This window comes from Pan paniscus, chromosome 12 (genome assembly GCF_029289425.2).
Source record: "Pan paniscus chromosome 12, NHGRI_mPanPan1-v2.0_pri, whole genome shotgun sequence".
Classification (NCBI taxonomy): Eukaryota; Metazoa; Chordata; class Mammalia; order Primates; family Hominidae; genus Pan; species Pan paniscus.
This window is the reverse complement of record NC_073261.2, coordinates 118,516,255-118,537,837: the sequence shown is the minus strand read 5'-3', so window position 1 is coordinate 118,537,837 and position 21,583 is coordinate 118,516,255. Positions and strand designations below refer to the sequence as shown.

At 42.2% G+C, this 21,583-nt stretch overlaps 1 long non-coding RNA gene across 1 annotated transcript in view; it reads right to left on the bottom strand.

Moving 5' to 3' along the window:
* The window catches only part of LOC129397198 (uncharacterized), a 41,744-nt gene extending 38,021 nt beyond the window's left edge, over nucleotides 1-3,723 (bottom strand). Inside the window, exons 1-2 of the long non-coding RNA XR_008624433.2 lie at nucleotides 3,632-3,723; nucleotides 2,986-3,176 (exon numbers count right to left, since the gene is read on the bottom strand). This is a non-coding gene — a long non-coding RNA (uncharacterized LOC129397198). The remainder of the gene's footprint in view (nucleotides 1-2,985; nucleotides 3,177-3,631) is intronic.
* Between the last annotated feature and the right edge of the window lie 17,860 nt (nucleotides 3,724-21,583).

The window sequence follows — 21,583 nt, the reverse complement described above, 5'->3', positions numbered from 1 at the left end:
AAAAGTTTAATTGGCTTATGGTTCCCCAGGCTCTAGAAGATGCCTGGCTGTGGAGGCCTCAGGAAAGTTACAATCATGGAAGAAGGCAAAGGGAATGCAGGCATGTCCTACCTGCTGGAGCAGGAGGAAGAGAGAGGAAGAGAGAACGGGGGAGGTGAGGAAGAGAGAACGGGGGAGGTGAGGAAGAGAGAGCAGGGGGAGGTGAGGAAGAGAGAGCAGGGGGAGGTGAGGAAGAGAGAGCAGGGGAGGTGAGGAAGAGAGAGCAGGGGGAGGTACGACACACTTTTAAACAGGCAGAGCTCATGAGAACTCACTCACTATCATGAGAACAACAAGGGGGAAATCTGCCCCTGTGATCCAGTGGCTTCCCACCAAGCCCCTCCTCCAACGCTGATGATTGTAATTTGACATGAGATTTGAGTGGGGCCACAAATCTAAACCATATCAGTGTTCAAAAAATATGTAAGCTAAATTTGGTTGGACAATGAGAGCCTATTTCATGTGGGCAGGTGACTTAATCTCTCTGAAGTTCAAGGGAGATCCTGTAAATGGGACCCTTTTACAAACTGCAAAGTGATATACAAGCAAAAAACAGCATGACCACTCTGCTAAGTCATCATGATACCTTGCAGTATTGATATGGAAGTGGGGCAGGGAAGTGCTGGGAAGGGAAGGGCATGGTCCCTGGCTAGGGCTCCACCCCTGGGCCTGTGCCCATTGACCTAGGTGAGGACAGGCACTCCTGTTTTCGATCCCAAATGTTGCATTTCCCAAGACCAGCGTGGCCCACCACACCCCCAACCTGTGCCTACAAAACCCCCAAGACCCTAGCAGGCAGAGACACAAGTAGCTGGGCATCAAAAGGACGCCGGTGGAAGAGCACCCCGACTGACGCCGGCAGGCCATTGACCGGCAGAACAATGCGGAGTTTGGCCGGGGCAGGCAGAGGAAAACCTGGGCAGCTGAGCAGCTCGACTCCAGGGAAGAACCACCTTCACCTTCCCACTCCATCTCCCTTCTGCCTCCCCCATCTGCTGAGAGCTACTTCCATTCAATAAAACCTTGCACTCATTCTCCAAGCCCACGTATGATCCGATTCTTCTGGTACAGGAAGGCAAGAAACCCCAGGATAGAGAAAGTCCCCTGTCCTTGGGATTGAACGGTTAAACACAAGCCACCCGAGGATGGCTAAGCTGAAAGAGCACCCTGTAACACACACACCCCCCCTGGGGATTCAGGAAAGGGAAACATTCATCACTAGACGCTGCTGTGGGGTCACCCCACAGCCTGACCATTTGTATGCTCCCCTAGAGGTTTGTGCAGTGGGGCACTGAGGAAGCTAGCCACTCCACCTGTCACATACCCTGCCTGGGGGACAAGGGAACTTTTACTGTTTCAATATCAATGAGAGGTCCATATCTGACAGTTACTAAGGCCATTTCTTACAGCTTTATCAGCTGATGGACCCAAATGCACATTTGTGATGACTTGTAAAATTCCTTAAGAGGTTTGTGACACTATGACTTCTCCACATGGGGACTTGCAATGATTTGTTCTTTGACCACTGCTTGGCCAGGTGCTGGCTATAGAGATATTCCTATGCTGACTGGTTTACACACAATCAGACTATTGGAAGAGGCCTGATTTTCAGAAACTCTGTCTGGAAACTGGCTGGCTGCAAATCCAGCACAAAGTGTACTTTTCTTCCTCAGCTCTGAAATTAAAGGGTATATCTGTTATTTATTTACAATATTTATTTTGTACTAACATAATTCAAACCAAATCAAACTCAAACCCAGAAACAATAGCCTGATGAATTTTTAAAGAAACTTTCCAAAATAAGTCAATGTTCTTGGCTTGGGTTACGTTTGAGAAGTTTCCACCCCTTAGGAAGAGTTTTGATTTGTTTCTTTGCTTTGTGAATGTTAGAAGGCATTTGGTAAAAGCCATTACAGGGGGGATCCCATTGCCTCAAATTGGAGATGCTGCTGACATCTAAAAATTTAGAGAAATGAATCATAATGAGAGTTATTTATTAGGCACTGAATAGTTTATTATATGCCTGGCACCAGGTTATACATAATTAAAATATTTTAACTCTAATGTTATTATCTCTGTTTTACAGATGTAGGAACTGAGATTCAGATAAATTTTATAACTTGTGTTAGATCATACCATAATTGAGGCAAAAATAAAACCGAAACATTTCTACTTCACATCCCATGCCCTTTTAAAGACTACACCAAAAAACTGTTAGAGTTAATAAATGAATTTGGTAGAGTTGCAGCATACAGAATCACCATACAAAAATAAATTAGTCCTATACACACTAAAACAAACTATCCGAAAAATAAATTAAGAAAACAAGCCCATTGAAGATAGCATCAAAAAAATAAGAATAAAGTACTTAGGAATACATTTAACCAAGACGGTGAAACATCTGTGCACTGAAAGCTATAAAACAATAAAAGAAATTGAAAAAAAATGAATAAATGGAAAGATATTCTGTATTCATGGATCAGAAAAATCAATACTGTAAAAATGTCCATACTATGCAATGGAATCTATACATAAATAATCTCTATCAAAATTTCAATGACATTTTTAAATAGAAAAAAAATCCTAAAATTCATATGGTACCACAAAAGACCCCAAGTAGGTAAAACAATCTTGAGAAGGAAGAACAAAGCTGAAGGTATCACACTTCCTGCTTTCAAATTATATTACAAAGCTATTGTAATCAAAACAGTGTGGTATTTGCATAATGACAGACACATAGACTAATGGAACAGAATAGAAAGCTCAGAAATAAATCCAGGTGTATATAGTCCACTAATCTTCCACAAAGACACCAAGAATAAACAATAGAGAAAGGATCATCTTTCAGCAAATAATGTTGGGAAGCTAGATATCCACATGCAAAAGAATAAAGTTGCAATTTTATACCATACACAAAAATAAACATAAAATGAATTAAAGACTTACCTGCCCTTTCTTTTCCTGATACCCTCCCCTCATTCCTGAACTGCAGGAAACTGAGCCCCTCCATGCTTTTGTGACTTCATCACTGGGTGTGTTTATTTGATGGTTGATTTTGCTGTACCTGGAACCTCCTTTCCCATTTTCTAATCATTTTGTAAGGCATGCTGACTCTTTTCTCTTCCCTTCTCCTTTCCCTGGGAAAATACGATGAAAAAAGGCTGATTGGTACTGAAAGGAAAAAGAAAGAGTTGTATGTAAGATCTGAAATTGCAAAATTTTTAGAAGAAAAAATAAGGAAAAAGCTTCTTGACAGTGGTCTTGGCAGTGACTTTTTGTATATGGCACCAAAAGCACAAGTAACAATAGCAAAAATAAACAAGTGAGACTCCATCAAACTAAAAAGTTTCTGCACAGCCAAGGAAACAATCAGCAAAATGGAAAGGCAACCCACAGAATGGGAGAAAATATTTGCAAACAATACATCTAATAAGGGGTTAATATTGAAAATATGTAAGAAACTCATACAACTCAACAGCAAGAAAAACAACCTGGTTAAAAAATAGGCAAAGGACACGAATACACCTTTTTTCACACAATACATACAAATGGCCAGCAGTTATATGGAAAGGTGCTCAGCATCACTACTCACCAGGAAATGTAAATCAAACCACAGTGATGTGTCACCTCACACCTGTTGGGATGGGTGTTATAAAAAAATCAAAAGGTAATACATGTTAGAGAGGGTGTGGAGTCATAGGAACCCTTATATATTGCTTGTAAGAATTTAAATTGATACAGACATTATGGAAAACAGTATGGACATTCCTCAAAAAATTAAAAATAGAACTACGCCATGATCCATCAATTCCACTTTTGAGTATGCATTCAAAGAAAATGAAATCAGTAGCTAGAGAAGATGTCTGCAGCTCCACATTCATTACAGCATGATTGACTATAGCCAAAATATGGAGAAAATCTAAGTATCTGTGAACAGATTAATAGATTAAAAATGTGATACACACACACACACACATACATATATGTCATGGAATATTATTGAACCTTAGAAAAGAAGGAAATCCTGACGTTTTGCAACAACACTGTTGAACCTGGAAGATGTTGTACTAAGTGAAATAAGCCAGACACAGAAAGACAAATACTGCATCATATCACTTCTATGTGGAACCTAAACAACTTGACTTCTTGGAAACAGAAAGTAGGATGGTTACCAGGGGTTAGGGGACAGGAGAAATGGGGAGATATTTATCAAAAGGGCACATACTTTAGGTTATAAGATAAGGGTCGGGCACGGCAATGCATGCCTGTAATCCCAACACTTTGGGAAGCTGATATGAGAGGATCTCTTGAGTCCAGGAGTTCAAGACAAGCCTGGGCAACATAGTGAGATCCCATCTCTACAAGTTTTTTTTTTTAAATTAGCTGGTCATGGTGGTATGACCTATAGGCCCAGTTGCTCCAGAAGCTGAGGCAGGAGGATCATTTCAGTTCAGGAGTTTGAGTCTGCAGTGAGCTGTGATCATGCCACTGCAGTCCAGCCTGGTCAATAGAGAGAAACCTCGTCTCAGATAAATAAATAAATAAATAAATAGCACTACCTAGAGTTCTAATGTATGGCAGGTAACTACAGTAAATAATAATGTATTATGTACTTGAAATTTGTTAACAGAGTAGATTTCAAGTATTCTCACTGCAAACAAATGGTATCTATGTGAGGTTATACATATATTTATTAGCTAGATTTTGGCAACCATTTCACAACATATACTTATATCAAAACATCAGATTGTACACCTTAAATATATACAATTTTAATTAGCAATTAAACCTCAATAAAGCTTAAAAACAGAACAAAAGGAGTTCTTTCCACTTAACTTCATCACCCTTCCATCCCTCATGCACACATGTGTTAACATCTTGTTTTCCTTTTCTTTTTTCCCCCTCATGTATTTCCTAATGAATATTTTCAGTTAGCCCCAGTAGACTCTGTGAAGTAGTCAAGGTTCTTCCCAGGGACACTGTTCTTTTCCCAGTAAATAATTGGGCACCATCTTGCCTGTCTTTAATATACTTTTCATTCAGATGTATTTACATCAGCCTTCAGCATGCTACATGCATCTGAGAAAATTCATTGAATAAGGTATTATATAACCAATTATTATATGTAAGGGAATTATTTTCATCATAATCCCAAATCAACATCCCAACTAAAAAGTCCATTCAGAACCATGAGAAATGCATTGTGTGAATGAAACAAGTGAAGAATTGAAAATGGAAAATATGATTCAAATATGATTCAAATATAAACACTACTTCACTTAAAACCCAGCAGAACCTCATTCTCACTTCTAAACTCACTCATTTTCACTTTGCTCCTGTGGTTACTAAGAGACATGATTTATTGTAAAGTGTATCTCGGGGCTGCTTCCTGAGCCAGAAAGAGAAGTTGTCTTTGCCATTCCTTCCGCCTCATCCTACCTTGAATTAAATACCAGACCTGTCGATTCTACTCCTCTACAAGGGTCCACTTCTCTCTGCTGTCACTACCCCAATCCCCACTTGAATTCCCGTGTAGCCAGTTGATAGACTCTGCTTCCACTCCAATCCAGACTCCCCGTAGCAGCATAAGCGAGCCTTCTAAAACACATCTGGACACGTTGCCCCTGCAGGAAACTCTTTAGTGGCTTGCCCTTGCTCTTAGGTCATGTTGAATCCATGAGAAGGGCCCCCAGGTTCTTTCTCACCTAGCCTCTACCTCCGTTGCAAACTTCATCTCTCGCTGCACACTACCCCAACCCTCTTAAGTTTTAGCCAGAATGAGCTTCCTTCCTTCTTTTTTCCCTTTCTCCTTCTCTTCATTCCCTCCCTTCCTCTCTCTCCCTTCATCCTTCCTTCCTTCAATTTTTGTCAGAGCAGAATGTCTCTTGCCTTTTCCTTCGGCCCGGGTTAGCCACGCCTCCTAAAGACCTAGCCAGCTGAGATGCAGCTTCCAAGCTCTGGACTCGAGGTGTCCTTCTCTGGGGAGCCTTCCCTGTCCCCTGCTCTAGTGAGGTGAGACACTGTGGGCCTTCTCTGTCACAGCATCTGCCTCACGTGATGGCCATTGCTTGTTTGGTTGCTTGTCTTCCCCGCAGACCCAAAAACTCCATGAGACAAGGCTCTGTGGCTTTCTCACCATCAGCGTACTACATCTACCTGTAGGAACAAATGGATTTTAAATGCATAATACCATTCATAAAAATGCAATGTGCTATCTAACTTGAAGGTATACCACCAGCAACCCCAGGGAATTTGGGATGGAGCTAGAATCAGAGCCCTTCTCTTGAGACTCCTCATTCAATACTCTTGTAAGTTTGGGTTAAAGAAAGGAGCCTGTCATCTCGGATTGATACTCAGCAGCATCATATTCAAGCCAAGTGACTTTAATCAAATAACTCCTTAAGCCTCTGTTTCCTTGTCTGTAAAATGGGGGTAATAATATTCACCCTGTCTAGCTCTTAGTGATGCAAGGGGGATCTATTGAGATAATATGAAAAAGCATTATAAATTTCAAAATGCTTTAAACAGGTAGATATATATTGGTTAGAGAAATAAAAAGAGAAAATACCAGCAGCCCCCACTCTATGGAATAATAGCTAACACTTAGCATGTGCCAAGGACTGCTGCACCTCCAGCCTCCTCTTCCTTCCAACCACCCCAGGCTAATGAGGTGTCTTCATGCCTACAGCAGTGTGGAGGAAGAAAACTGATGGGAAGAGCTCAAGTTTCCATAGACCCACACTTGCATGGCAGGAAACCAACACAAAAACAGCCCAGCAGACACCTTGCTAAGTCGCCATGTTGAAGAGCAGTGATGGTCATTACGGTAATGGAACAGCAGTGGATTAGATTCCTGGGGCTGCCATAACAAATCATCACAAACTAAGTGGCTCAAAACAACAGAAATGCATTCTCTCACAGTTCTGGAGGCCAGAAGTCTGAAATCAGGGTGTTGGCTGGGAACTTGGGGAGAATCCGTTCCTCATCTCTTCTGGCTTCCAGTGGTTGCCAGCAATTCTTGGCATGCCTTGGCATGTAGTGGCATCAGCTCAGTCTCTGCCTCTGCCTCTGTCTTCACTTGGTATTCTCTCTCTCTCTCGCCTGTCTCTGTTTTCACTTCTTATAAGGACACAGGTGATTAGATTAGGACCCACCCTAATCCAGTATGACTTCATCTTAACTAAACACATCTGCGAAATCACTACTGTACTTCCAAATAAGATCACTGCTATGGACTGAATTGTGTCCTCCCAAAAGTCATATTTTGAATCCCTAACCCTGTTGTGACTGTATTTAGAGACAAGGCCCAAGGAGGTTATTAAGATTTAATGAGATTGTAAACATGGAGCCTTGACCCTGTAGTACTGGTGCCCTTAGAAGAAAAAGAAATGCCAGAGCTCTTTCTCTCTGCCATGTGAGGACACAGCAAGAAGGCGGCCATCTGCAGCCCTAGGAGAGAGCCTTCACCAGAACCCAAGCCTGGTACTGTACTTCCAGTCTACAGAACTATGAGAAGTAAATATCTGTTGTTTAAGTCACCTAGTTTGTGGCATTTTGTTATGCAGCCAGAACAAACTAATACAATCACATTCTGAGATTCCCAGTTGTCATAGTTAATACTGTGTCAACTTGATTGGACTGAAGGATGCAGAGTATTGTTCCTGGGTGTGTCTGTGAGGTTGTTGCCAAAGGAGGTTAACGTTTGAGTCAGTGGACTGGAAAGGCAGACTTACCCTCAGTCTAGGTGGGCACCATCTAATCAATTGCCAGCTTGGCCAGAATAAAAGCAGGCAGAAGAACGTGAAAAGGCTAGACTGGCTTAGCCTCCCAACCTACATCTTTCTCCCAGGCTAGATGCTTGCTGCCCTAGAACATCGGACTCCAGGTTCTTCAGCTTTGGGACTCAGACTGGCTTCCTTGCTCCTCAGCTTGCAGATGGCTTATTGTGGGACCTCACCTTGTGATCGTGTGAGTCAATACTCCTTAATAAACTCCCCTTTATATATACATCTATCCTGTTAGTTCTGTCCCTCTAGAGAACCCTGACGAATACACCAGTGAACATGCATTTTGGGAGACATTAGTCCCCCCAGTGGTGTTGGTGAACTCCACTAGCTTTTCTTCTTCAGAGACTTTGTTTAAGAAGGCAGAGAAGACAGTAGGTTATTTATAATGATCTTCATTGATATTTGGAATGGAAAGCCTCATTTATCAGAAAAAGTACTTTACAAGGGCTTCCTTGTTTCTCAGTAATGAAAGACAGATGAGAAATCTATGTAATAATGAGAATAATGGTTATTCTTATTATTATAGTTCAACTGATTTGGGGGATAAGATTTGGTTTAGAAACGTTTGCCTTTCATGTGTTTGCAGTTTTGCTGGTTTGGAAATGTTATTTTTGTTGAAGTCTAGTGCTGCTGCCTCTGCACATGCACTCATTATCCCATTCTTGAATGGACATATGGCACAGAAAGTTTAGAAAATACTGCCCAATTTGTCTAAATACCAATTCATGGCCTCATTCACCATGGGGCCCATTGTGCTGGGAGAACACAGCTGTATAACCTTATCAACACTGGCCAGAGGAGTGCCCATGAGTTCAAATGCTAATCCAAAGCCTATATTTGCCTTGGCACAAGGTTGCTGCACACTTGGAATGTGCAGGTTGGTGAGGGACTTTGAAATGGTTGGAAGACAGAAGGTGAGAAAGAGGATGTTCCTCTATCCCTGATCCCTATCTAATTTCAAAACCTGTGGCCAACTTTCCTATGCCAAGAAATTGGAAATGAGTATTTTTTTCTGAAATCTTTCTTTCCCATTCCCAGCTGATTCCCATAGCTCTTATTTCCAAGGTACAATAATCAGAAAATTACTGAACTAATATTTTCCTCCAAGGTGAAAGTGGTGTTCCTTTCTTAAATCCTATCTCCCATGCATCTGGGGAAGAGGAGAACAAACACAGAGAAATCACGTCCAGGACTGCCTGCTTTTCATCCCGGATCTGCAGAAACTGGGGACTGTGGAGCATTCAGTCAATTTAATGAATGAGTCACTTCTAGCAAACAGTATGTGACAAAGCACTAGAATAATATAGAAAGACCTCCTCTCCTTAGGAATTTATTAATTCAATCAGTGAACATTAATTGAGCATTTTCTACGTGCCAGTGACTATGGTCTCCAAGAAAAGATTGAAACCATCATTCTACCAGTAAAGGAGCTTATAATTATGGGAGGAACACACAGCTTTATTCTTTACTACCTCTATAACCTGGGGCAATTTACTTAACTTTCTGAGCCTCAGTTTTCAAATCCATACAATCAAGATATCGATAATAATGATAATAATAACAACAGTGTAGTACAGAATTGTTATGAAGATTGAATGGATTAAAATTAAAATAGCAGGTAGGACAGTTTCTGGAGAAGGAGTAGGAAGGCCCATTGGGGGAACACATGGCGTATAATATCCCACTAAAGGTATAATTGTGCTCAGGCAAACATGATGACAAAAAGTAGGATGGTGCAAAAGTAAATGGCAAAAATCACAATTACTTTTGTACCAACCTAATAAAAGCAGAAGGTTTCTATAAGGACATGAGATGCAACTGAATCCAATATTATCGCAAGAGTTGACCTGGGCGTAGGGCATCTGGGAACAGGCCTCAGGGTGGTCCCACTGATTCACAGCCTCAGATGACCTGTGCTTCCTCACCTCTAAACTCATCTGTGTCCATGCTTCCAGAATGTCCAGCATGCATTAGGGGCCCTCCACTTGGAACCCTGTCTGCTGTTTGAATGTTTTATCACAAACATGTTTGCTTATGTGTTACTTTTTAATAAAGAGAATGTGCTACTGACGTCTCTGGGTCATTTCCAGCTCAAATGCACTTTATTGTCCTTGTCAATAATGGCATTTAGTTCCCATTTCCACTCATATAAAACATAGCTGGTTTGTGTGTGGGGTGGGGGATAGAAAATGGGAGAAGCGTGCTGCAGGAGTCCGAGGACCAGCTCTTCTCTCTGGCTCCCCTCCTCGTGATAGATGCTGTCTCAACCTAGGGAACAAAAGGGATTTGTTTTGTTTTGTTTTGTTTCTTTCTGACATGCTATATCAGCCAAGAAATGGGGACCAGAAAACGTCAAGAGCCACCATGGTGTCAGCAGTCAAGGCATGTGTTACACAGCGTGCTGTCATGGGTCACAGTCTCCTTGGATGGGGAGCCTCCCAAGAGCTGGTGCTGTATTCATCGGAGGCCCAGAATGTGAGTCCTGCAGAACACCTGACATGTGGCAGGTGTCTGGTAAATGCCTAAGGGACAAGCGATGCCAGATGCCAGGGGCCGAGTAGAGCTCTGGGATGTGGGAGGCAACTGGCCTGTCCAGGCAGAGCTGGGCTTGAGACCAGGGTCTCAAGCTGCTACCTGAGAGTAGAGGTTACTCTTGGACAGATGCCACCCTGGCTCACTGCAGGGCTCACCCCGGCCCAGAGCCCTGAGCAGAGGGCATCCACGTTGTGACAGTGTGATCTGCTCCTCCCAAGAAAGGCAGGCTTGCTCTGAGGGCATGGAAGGCCCCAGGGCTTGCAGCTTCAGAAGCCAGGAGGAAAAGTTTACCTCCCCCAGTTTCAGAGGGGCCCCTTCTACTTCACCCCCCTTCAAGGGAGATGTGAAGAACGTCCAGTGTTCTCAAGTCCACCCCTTCACCTCCTATGAGATGCTTGAGAGAACAGCACAACTTTCAGGTGTGCAAGTCTATGTTACAGAGTAAACACTGAAAATATTCCCATTAATTGTGAAGGGAAAGAAGAGGAGCGACGAGGGAAGATTCCGGGTCTGTGACTGGCCCTGCCATCAACTTCCTGTGTATTTGGGGAGAATTATTCAACCTTTGTGGGCCCGTCTCTCCATCTATCAAAGGTGAAAGCCACCTGGATGGTGTACGAGGCAGCTTCAGCTCTGGTTTCCTGTGCTCTACTCCCCAACATGCGATCATCTTCCCAAAGATGTCTGCTGGTGACTCGCGCCATCCCTCTCCATATTTCTCTGCAGTTCATTACCTGGGGCTTTGACCCAGAAACTCTAATATGTAAATGCTTCAATTTTTCATCCTCCAACAGATGTGCTTATCTGGTTCAGCTCTAATTGCAACTAAGAAGAGCCATGGCAAGTTCAGTACATTCTGTTTCTGCTTCAGAAATACCTGGTAGTATTTCAAATGCAAAATTACAAAGAATTCAGACATCAAAGTGGCCAAACCATGTGTCCTGTATTACTAGCCTATGTTCTCTGTATCTACTCAGTGATTGGGTTTTAAAAATTGGTTGTAGTTTCTATGGATTGCAGTAAAAAGCTGAAGATTACCTAAAATTGGGATGGTTTGTATTTAGTTGCTAAAGAAAGTCCTCCTTAACGGAATAGAATAATTACAAACAGCTCTTTGCTGTTATTTCTTTTTCAAAGACTGTTTAACTCTTAATAACTTTATTCAGTTTTAAGCCCTAAGCAAGAACACATGGAACAATTAATAATATTTATCTGTGAAATGAGCTTTCTCCCATGCAACCAATACTTTGAACGTATAATTTGTATGACATACAGTTTTCCCTAACCTAAAATTGGAAAATCCTTTAGCTAGTACACCAAAATGTCTGAGCTGGAGAAGTTTTCATTAATTTGCACAAGCAAGCATGTACCAATTCTTGTTTGGATTAAATTATTTATAACTGTAATGGAAAAGTGGGAGGAGACCTACTCCATTTCTTCAAATCCCTTTGCATCCAACTTACATTTCTAAGACCTTTCAGAACATGTAATATAATCCTTAAGAGTAGGAAGCTGGTAAATCAAGGTAATAATTTCTCTCCAACTCAACTGATTTCATAGTAAATATGGACTCTTACTATTCTCTTGGCTTTGGCTGCCATGTTTATGTATATATTTCTTCAACTCCGGCAGTACTTTTATTCTCACCAATAAGTTTATGTCCATTTCTTGAATCCTTTATGTAAAAGGATACAGCATCTTCTTCACATACAGAAGGAGAGAGTTTCCAACAGTTATTTGGAAAGATTAGCTCAGTCACCTAGGCAGGGGGATTGTGTCTCTCCCATCCTCTCCTCTCAGATCTTTATAGGAATAAATATAGGGTCTTCCATTTACTGCTTCCAAAAGCTCATGCTTTCCTTTCCTTTGATGGTATTTCAACCTTGCCTTCAGTCCCCTTCACTTCCATTTGAATGAGATGGATTTCGTCATTCTCCCCAAGCTCACTTTCCCACAAAATTCTCAGTTAATGATTCATCAGACTTTATCCTATCACTCTTGGTTTTCTTCTCCCTTTATCCCAGCCACAGAAAATCCTATGTTCATCCAAACCAATCAAGAGCACCTACTTCAATGTTGATGTGTTAGGCACATTTGGAGTTAGTCACTCATCCCCAGTCTTTTCCCACTCTACCTTTCAGACCTGGTAATGCCTGCATGTTCTATGAATTTCCACCTGCTCCCTGCAGTCAAGTTCATTTCTGCAAATAAGTTGGTGAAACAGTGTTCACCACCAACTCTGTGTTCTCCGATGTGCAACTTTCTGATTTTCTTATTTTGCCTTTTTCTTCATATTCTCTTACCCAGTTACTAAGGATTTTTGTGGTTCCTTTTATCATTTGACATGCACCTTTAGAATGGTCTCATTTCTTTGTTGAGCTGGGTAAGAGATGAGGAGGAGAAATGTTCTATCTTCTTTTCTTCATCGAGATCCAATTCACTCAAAATACATTCCTGTAGCTAATAAATGATCATTCTCTCAAGTTGATGATCTCATGTGTGTTCCAGAGTTTGCCATATTTGCAGCATTAGACTCAAAATACTAAAAATTTAAAAAACATAAATACAAAACCCAGTACATGGAAGAAAGGTCTTCTACGTACTGGGTTTTGAAATATGCAACATAAGCCAAGAGATGTGTCCAAGTCATTATATTCTTAATTGTCACGCTTCTTATTGTACACTCTCCACATTTTGAGAATTAAAGTCACTCATTCTTTCCACAAATATTTACTAAGCAATTGCTAAAATTTGCACAGTGTGCCAGGTATCAGAGATGCAAAGATAGAACCCTCAAGGAAGACCCGCAAGTCATGGCTTGTAACTAATGATTGCAAGGCAATGTCACTCCCCTCATGGAAGCACTTAATAGGGTTACTGGAACACAGCCAACGTGCTCAGAGGTGTCAAGAAGTAATACACGAAGGTGGCCAGACTTGGACTGAGACTCCCTGGACAAACAGGAGTTGACTGGATGTACAAGTGAATAAAGGCAATGAAAGGCAAGATAAAAGGCATAAAATCACTCAAATCATATCAACCCAGCAAACCAGCATCCTGAAACCAGATTTCTCAAATGTCTCTATAGTGATATGGTGACGGGCAGGATGCTCAGATAACTAATGAGCTGCATGTTCAGTTTACTTAGGTTCAGTTTATGTCAATGCTTAAAACCAGATCACTGGATTCCTGCCTCTGGCTTCTTTTCACGTTCCTGAAAATTACATTGAATAAACAATAGACCTTTGGAATCACTGTGCTGCTCATATTAGTCACTTTAGTTGCATTAATACTTTTCTCATTGGGTATTTATGATATTGAAATATTAGATATCCCAGATCCTATCTAAGAGAAATAAGCTAAAACACACCGAAAGCTGAAGAATTGCTTTTGCTCTCTATATATATGTTTTTCCACATTTTGCATATTCTTTCGTTGTTTCAACATTCAGCCCTTCTCAGTGAGGATACTGTTGGTGAGTCACAGAAGTCCTTCTTCCTGGTTCCAGTTCTAACCACCCCTTCCTGGCCTTGTGATGGAGCCATGTCACTTCATCTCCTTAAACTTCTGTTCCATCAACTCTAAGATGGAAACAATAATAGTAGCTCCCCCATGGTGATTTTTGGGGGTACAACCTGAGTTTATCCATGTGAAACTCTTTGAATTGTACCTGAAACTTAGAAAGTGCCCAAAAAATGTTGTCTGTGATTTTTGTTTTCTTTATTAAAACAAACAATGTGGATTTACTTTTTTGAGACTAAAATGCTTCATATTAACTTCAGATTTTATGGGTAGGGAGTTATTATAAACTTTAAATGATCTGATACTAGTGCCCAAGGGACATTCTGGTTTCACCCAAGTGAAGATTGTTAATCCTTGCCTTCCCTGACTTCATCTCACTCCCAGGTCTTCTGCCCTGGATAACGAAGGGCTCATTCTATCAAGGGCACTTGTGCGGCTTCTCCTTCCAGTGCCAACCAACTCACTGACTAACTGGGTATCCTACAGTTCAATTCCATCCTGACACTAAATACCCAAAGTTAGGCTCCAAGTTCCACGAGACTGCCCTCACGCCAGACACCAGCCACAAATGGGATGTCCAGGTCACCCACCCTCTGCTGGCCAACTACAAATTCAGGGTTGCCCACAGCCCCCTCTTGAGGTTTGATAACTTTCTAGAATGACTTGCAGAACTAAGAAAAAGAGCTTTACTTATGTTTATCAGTTGATTGTAAAGGATACCACCCAGAAACAGCCAGGCGGAAGAGCCTCACAGGACAAGGTTGGCAGAGGGCACGGAGTTTCCAGTTCTCTGCAGGGGTGCCACCTGCCCGGTACCTCAGTGTGCTCCCCAATCTGGAAGGTCCCTGAAGCCTGTTGTTTAGGGGTTTTATGAAGCTTCTATTGCCATTGGTGACTGAATTCAATTTCTCATCCTGAAGCTATCTGACCCCCTTTTATTTCTCTAAAAGTCCTCTCACCAGAATCTCCAAGACAGTAAATTCCAAGGATTTTAGGACCTTTGTGTCAGGAACCAGGGAAAAAGACCAAATACTTATTTTCTACTGAACCACAAGGGCCTCAGCTTTAAAGCTGTGCTGGCCCTGTCCAGGCTGACCTGATGCATGAAGCATGGAGAGGAACCCAGGGCAGGCCACAGTACAGATATCTCAGCCCCGTCCTACCCTGGCAGAGCCATGCCACCTGGGACACAGCACTTATCTGCCTGGCCATGTGCCAACCACAGAGACTTCAGCCACAGCCATCGCGCATCCGTGCTCCTTTCCTGGGAACTTTGTATGCATAGACACTGTGCTGTGATTACACAGGAACTATTGCTAATCCTCCCCACAGCTCAGCTGGGCGACGGTGGTTATCCTGACCTCAGCGATGGAAAGAAAGGGATTCAGACAGGGGAGCTTCTAGTCAAGGACACCCTGCTAGGGTGTGAGGGTCAGCTTTCTGCCAGCAAAACATTTCTGTCTCACTGGCAGCACAGAGACACAGCAGCAGTTTCCACAGGTAACCTTTGGGGGACAGTCACACGCCTTCCCTGGGACCCCTCCACATTCCCTCTCCGTCGGATGTTGTCAGATACCACCTCTACCCCCTCTCCCAGAGTTTATCCTCATTCCCATTTTCTCATGAAACTTTAAATCCTAACTGCAGTTGAATAAACAACAGCAAGAATTTTAATCGTGCAGAACATGATTGAGCCAGGTGTTGATTTCTTTTGGACGAACAAGGTTTTCCCAGAATGAGTGTGCCTTCTTCCACCTTCCCTGTGATCTACCTGGTGGACTGACCCCTGGGGTTGCCCGGGCAGCAGGTCTGTCCCACAGAAGCCCCCAAGCTTGTCCTGGCCAGTGCACATCCTAACACATGCAGCCTTGTGGGGGCTGACCATCTGTCTGCTTCAGGCCTGCAAACATCCACTTCATCAGCTCTTTCATCTGGCTGATTATTTTGAAGCATTTTTTAATTCAAAAATCCAGTGGAGGCCTCTTATTCCCTTCCAAACTCACCAAAATCCTAAGAGTCCTCCTGTCAGCAATGGACCTGCCCCTGCCTGCCCAGGTTCTGTAACACCTAGGACACAGTGCCCAAAGGTCCCTTTTCCTCAGAGTTTGTTTTCTGGCTCCAAGTCCTGGGGCCTATTTTGCAAGTAACATCTTGTCCCTGTCTCCTAAGCTCTCTGCAAATGTTCACATGTTCTGGGATAAAAGTTACATTTTTCCCCCAGCAGATACTAGAAAAGCTAAAGTTCAGAAACATTGAAATCTCTCCTGTGCCTCCTTGGTCATTTCTAATCTTAACGAGGCAGGAACAGAGATTGTTGCTGCATCCGTAACAGACACTAATTAGTCTGAGCTAGAAGCTGGAGATTATTTGAAAAGAAAGCATAAGTGTAATTGTACCAGGCAATCACTACTCAAGCAACTGGTCGTCAATAACCAATATGCATTTCCTGCCAATACTCTCCTCTCAGGACAGAATGGATTCCTAGGACATGTGCTCTATCCATGCTGGCAACTCACCCCCTCCCACTGTCTTTATCCTGGAGCTTTCTGAGGCTCCCTCCACCCAGGACAGCCCCACGGATGCTGCCAAACCCCTGTCCCAGCTCCTGCTGTCAGCAGGGAGGGGACCTGGTTGAGGGCAGGTCTCACTTTATTTTTGTCCAGATCTTAGAAGATCATGATACACCTTGACAATTACACATGCTGGCATGAATCCATGTAATTCAACTTAGGATGTTTTCATACCACTAAATACATTTTCTCTCTGGTCCTGAAAGGATGTGAAGCAATTTCATCAAAGGAACAAAGTCAGGTGGAGATAAAGTTTTAATGAAGTAGGGGTAGAAAATTAGAAACAAGAAAAAACAGCAGGAAGCCACACAGAAAACAGCAAGGGTTTCACTTTAGCATGCTGTCCTTGCTTTGTTTGTGCTTTAAGTGACAGATTCCTTACAAAAACAAAACAAAACAAAACAAAACATTCATTTATAAAAACAAATGCAGTTTGATGTAAAATTGTCAAGAAGGTGTGCGTTCAGGCTGTCAGTTTCACTTCTATGATTCTGAATGTGAGAAATGGCTTTTCAAATGTATTGCCAAAACAGTTTTGGCTACTCAGGTTGGTTGTTTTCTTCTTTCTGATCTTGCATGCCATGCAAAATTTTGTGTGTGTGTGTGTGTTTCGCCCTGGCAGCCAGGAAGCCCAGAACTAAATCTCATGTTTGTTTGCAGCAACTATGCTAGGACCATTTAGTATTCATTGTGTCTTTCCTCCTTGCTATGGTCTGATTTGATTAAGGGACAAGGTTACTGCATGTTTAGACTGTCTTAAGAATGCTTTGGGGAGCATATAACAAAATAGCTGACCAGCTGTGACTTAAGCACAAAGACATTTAATTATTTCATGGGAAATAAGGACCGGATAGAGTTGGTCGCAGAGTTGGTTCCGAAGCTCAACAAACTTGACCCAAGTTGTTTCTCCTTCCTGCTCCTTTGTCCCAGTACTGTCAGGAATGTCTCCTCTCAAAGTCACAGCTGTTGTGGCTTCTAATACCTTATTCTCACTGAGCAGCTCTGAGTGAGATGAAGAAGGGCTGGAGCCATAACGCCTTCTCCTCCAGTGCCTCCCTCTGTTATCAGGGAGCAAAATCTTTCCCCAAAGTCCCTAAGAAGAGCTCTTCTCACATCCCACGGGCCCAAATCCCGCCACACCATGAGAATGGATGGGAAAGAGTAAGACAGCCAGGACTGCCTTTGTCCGACCATAACTCATCCCCTGGGCTAAGTAGTGAGTGACCATCTGGCAGGAAAACGAGAATATACCACACAGAGGAGGAAAAGTTCCAATTAAAGTGTATATGGTACTTATTACAAGTTAGAAGTAATTACAAGCATTTGCATTTACCAATTTTTTAATTCATTCAACAACTCTCTGAAGTGTTATTTTATTTTAATCCCCAATTCAGGGATCAGGAAACAGAGATAGGTTAGACAATGTGTCCAAAGCCACACAGCTAAAGAGTGGTTGAGCTGGAACTGAAACCCAGGCCACCATGTGCCATGTGGTCTCGCTGTATACATTCATTCTCTTTTATGGAAGGAAGTGCCAATACAGACGTTTTAGAAATGCTGATTCTCATAGTTTGGCTTTTGAGAGACCGAAACTAGATAGAAGATATGAAGGCACAACCTGGGATTGCTGTATAAAGACTTTAATAGGACCCATTTCTTTATAGAAGGGGCAGCATCTGTAAAGATGGGCTTTTAGATCTGACTAACCTGAGTAATTATCAAGTACCATTTCTGCAATGTGTAGATGAGAAGACTTCTCTAGAAATGGAAGCACCTTGTGCACACCTCATAAACTGACAGAGCTGGGGTTAGGGTAGAGTTTTTGTCTACCAACTATTCTGAATACATATGATTAATATTTTTTCTTTCAGTTGGGCGCGGTCGCTCATGCCTGTAATCCCAGGACTTTGGGAGGCCGAGGCGGGCGGATCACAAGGTCAGGATATCAAGACCATCCTGCCTAACACGGTGAAACCCCATCTCTACTAAAAATACAAAAATTAGCCAGGCATGGTGGTGTGCGCCTGTAGTCCCAGCTACTCGGGAGGCTGAGGCAGGAGAATGGCGTGAACCCGGGAGGTGGAGCTTGCAGTGAGTTGAGCTCGTGCCACTGCACTCCAGCCTGGGCGACAGAGCGAGACACTGTCTCAATAAATAAATAAATAAATATTTTGTCTTTCATCTATATTCTCCAAAAGCTGCCATTTTCTTCCCCATTTTAACCACAGACAATGTGAATGAACAAAGCCCGTATTGCAATTCATGTAGCGGAGGGTAGCTGTGTGTGAAGCAGTGGGGACCTGGGGAAATAACACTATGGTTCCCTGGGTACCATTAGCCCAGATCTCATCCAGCAATGGCCTGTGCGTGATTAGAAACTGAGCTCACTGTGACAATGTACTAAATAAGAATCAAAAACAAATAAAGCATTGCCTGGGTTCTACTCTTGGCTACTCACAACCTCTTGGAGCCTCAGTGTTTAATTTGTACAATGAGATTGTTATATCTCTTAAGATTTGTGAAGAATCAAGGAGATAATATGCATAAAAGCATTTTTTAACTATAGAGAAAGTCACCTATTCACTTCCATTATTTTTACATATCATTACACAAATATAGGCTCTGGAAATCCCTTAAATATTTTCTAAATCAGCATGGAGATTTTAGGATTTTACTAATTGAAATACAATTGGTCAAATGCTCCAAGTTGGAAGCAGTTCGCCAATGGCAATGGCAATGAAGAGATGTCAGGGCTGATACCTTCTGACGAGAGCACCTCCCCAATACCAGTGGGTCTTCAGTGGCATTGGCCTTACTAGCAGCAGATGTCATCAGGTCCTTTGTAGGTGATGATACAGTGGAACCTAGAGAGTTCACCCACCTTTGTAAAGAGCAGAGCCCATGGCTATGTGCAGGATGCTGAACCTTCTCTAAAGCTTCAGAAGCTGAGTGCCTACCTTGGGAAGAATTCTAGGGCTTGTTTCAACTGGATTATTTTACTGAATTCATTCAGAATCTTCTTATTCTAATATCAGCAGCAAAGCTAGATATAGGCAGAACAGCACTGCCCCAGAAAAGAACAAGACAGCCAATCTCAATAGTGAGCTCTTTAGCTAGAATTCATTGAGTACCATGTGCCAGGAAATGTGTTCAGTGTAATAACAAAATGATCTCTTCTTACAGAAAAATAGCATGAACAGTTCCCTCCCTCTTGATACTTTCTCTAGACCATTGAAATGTAAAAATACAAGAAAGAATTTGGTAGTAGAAAGAACCCTGGATGGGTGGAAGTCTGGAGATGGCATTTCTGTTTCTGGCTGTATCAGTGGCAATGTGGCCTGGTTGGTATTGGGAAAGACCCTTTTCTGGGCCTTGAATCCTTCATTTATAAAACAATGAGACCCGATAAACTCACTTTACGACCCCCCCAGTGGATAGCATTAGGAGATATATCTAATGTAAATGACGAGTTAATGGGTGCAGCACACCAACATGGCACATGTACACATATGTAACAAACCTGCACGTTGTGTACATGTACCCTAGAACTTAAAGTATAATAAAAAAAAAAAAAGAAAAAGAAGAAGAAAAAAACTATAATAATCCTAAAAAAAAAAGACCCCCCCCCCACCCCCCGCCCCAATGCTGACCTTCTCTGAAACTAGCTTCTGAAAAGAGAGGTTTGGTTTTCGGCTCCTTGAAAGAAAAAAGAAGAAAAAAAAACAAATGAACCCAGTGCAGGGAGGGGCATGCCACAGGAAAGCAGAATCTGCTTCTGCCTCTGGCCCTGCTGGTGACAATGAAGATGTTCCCACTTCATGTGCCAAACCAGCTTGTCACAGATAGAGCGTGGTGTGAGCCAGCTTCTCCATAGACTCCTGGCTCCTGCCCATCGGCTCAGAAGGAGTGCAGCTACTGGGGAGAGCAGCTCATGACTCAAAATCACGTCCTGCTGCTAATGCAGCAAGACCTCCATCCAAAGGCAACAGTGTCATTAGGGGACCCTGGAGCTTGTCTTAATCAATAGGGACAAGATTTCCACATGATTTCTATCCCTTGAGAAATTTTCAGTGGCGCCAATGCTGACTATTATTTAAGGCACAAGTGTTTCCTCATCTGCAAACATCAGCTTATATCATGCTTAAGCCTATTGGCTTGTGCATGTTCATGCAAGCACACACATGCTCAGGCGTGTAAACACATATACACACACTCCTGCACACACACACGTTCATGCATGCACATACACACATTCATGCATGCACACACACACACAGACTCAGGCATGTGCACACGTATATACACACTCATGCATACACACACATACGCCCACACTCACTGAACAATGCCAGCTATTGTCTCTGGACTGATTGATGACACACCAAGTCCTTCATCCTACAGTCTTTCATTTATGCATTGATGAATTCTGGTGACTGGTGACTACACAAAGAAGATCTACTAGGTAACTTATTCTTTATTTGGCCTCAATTTCCACTTATATGAAGCAGAAAAAAACAAAAATAAGTACATATCTGGGTGCTAGAAATTTTCACTTTAAATATTAAAGAATATATGTGTCCCCAGAGTTAAAATATTATAAATCTAAAATAGAATCCTAAAGATTGACGGGCTCATATTGAAGGCACCTGATTTTTAAAATCTATTTATACAACTAATTGTACAAGTCAACGATGTTAAAACATAATAAAGACTAAGTTAGCCCTTTAAGTGATTATATTTTCATATACTTTCATGTTGCTAAAACTGAAATGCTAGTCTGGTTAACCTGCTAGGTTTTCGCTACTAGTCAACAAACTGGAACATGATAGGTGGTTAAACCAAACCCAAACCAAACATAAATCAAAGCTCTTTGATTCCTGGTCACTGTTAAAGGTCAAATGTCTCCTTATAGCAACAAGCATACATCTGTATTGAAGTAACAGGCAGAGAGCTTGCTGACTGTGATTTCAGCTGCTTTAGGGGGTATAATTCTTTTAAGACAAACTGCACTACACAGTATTATCATCAGGATTCCAAAGTTCAAGGAGACCTCCTTGAGTTTGGCCTTGACCAGCAGGTGGCAACAAGCATGGAGATGGGTTTCTGTTTGGGTTGGTGACTTGTTTGGTT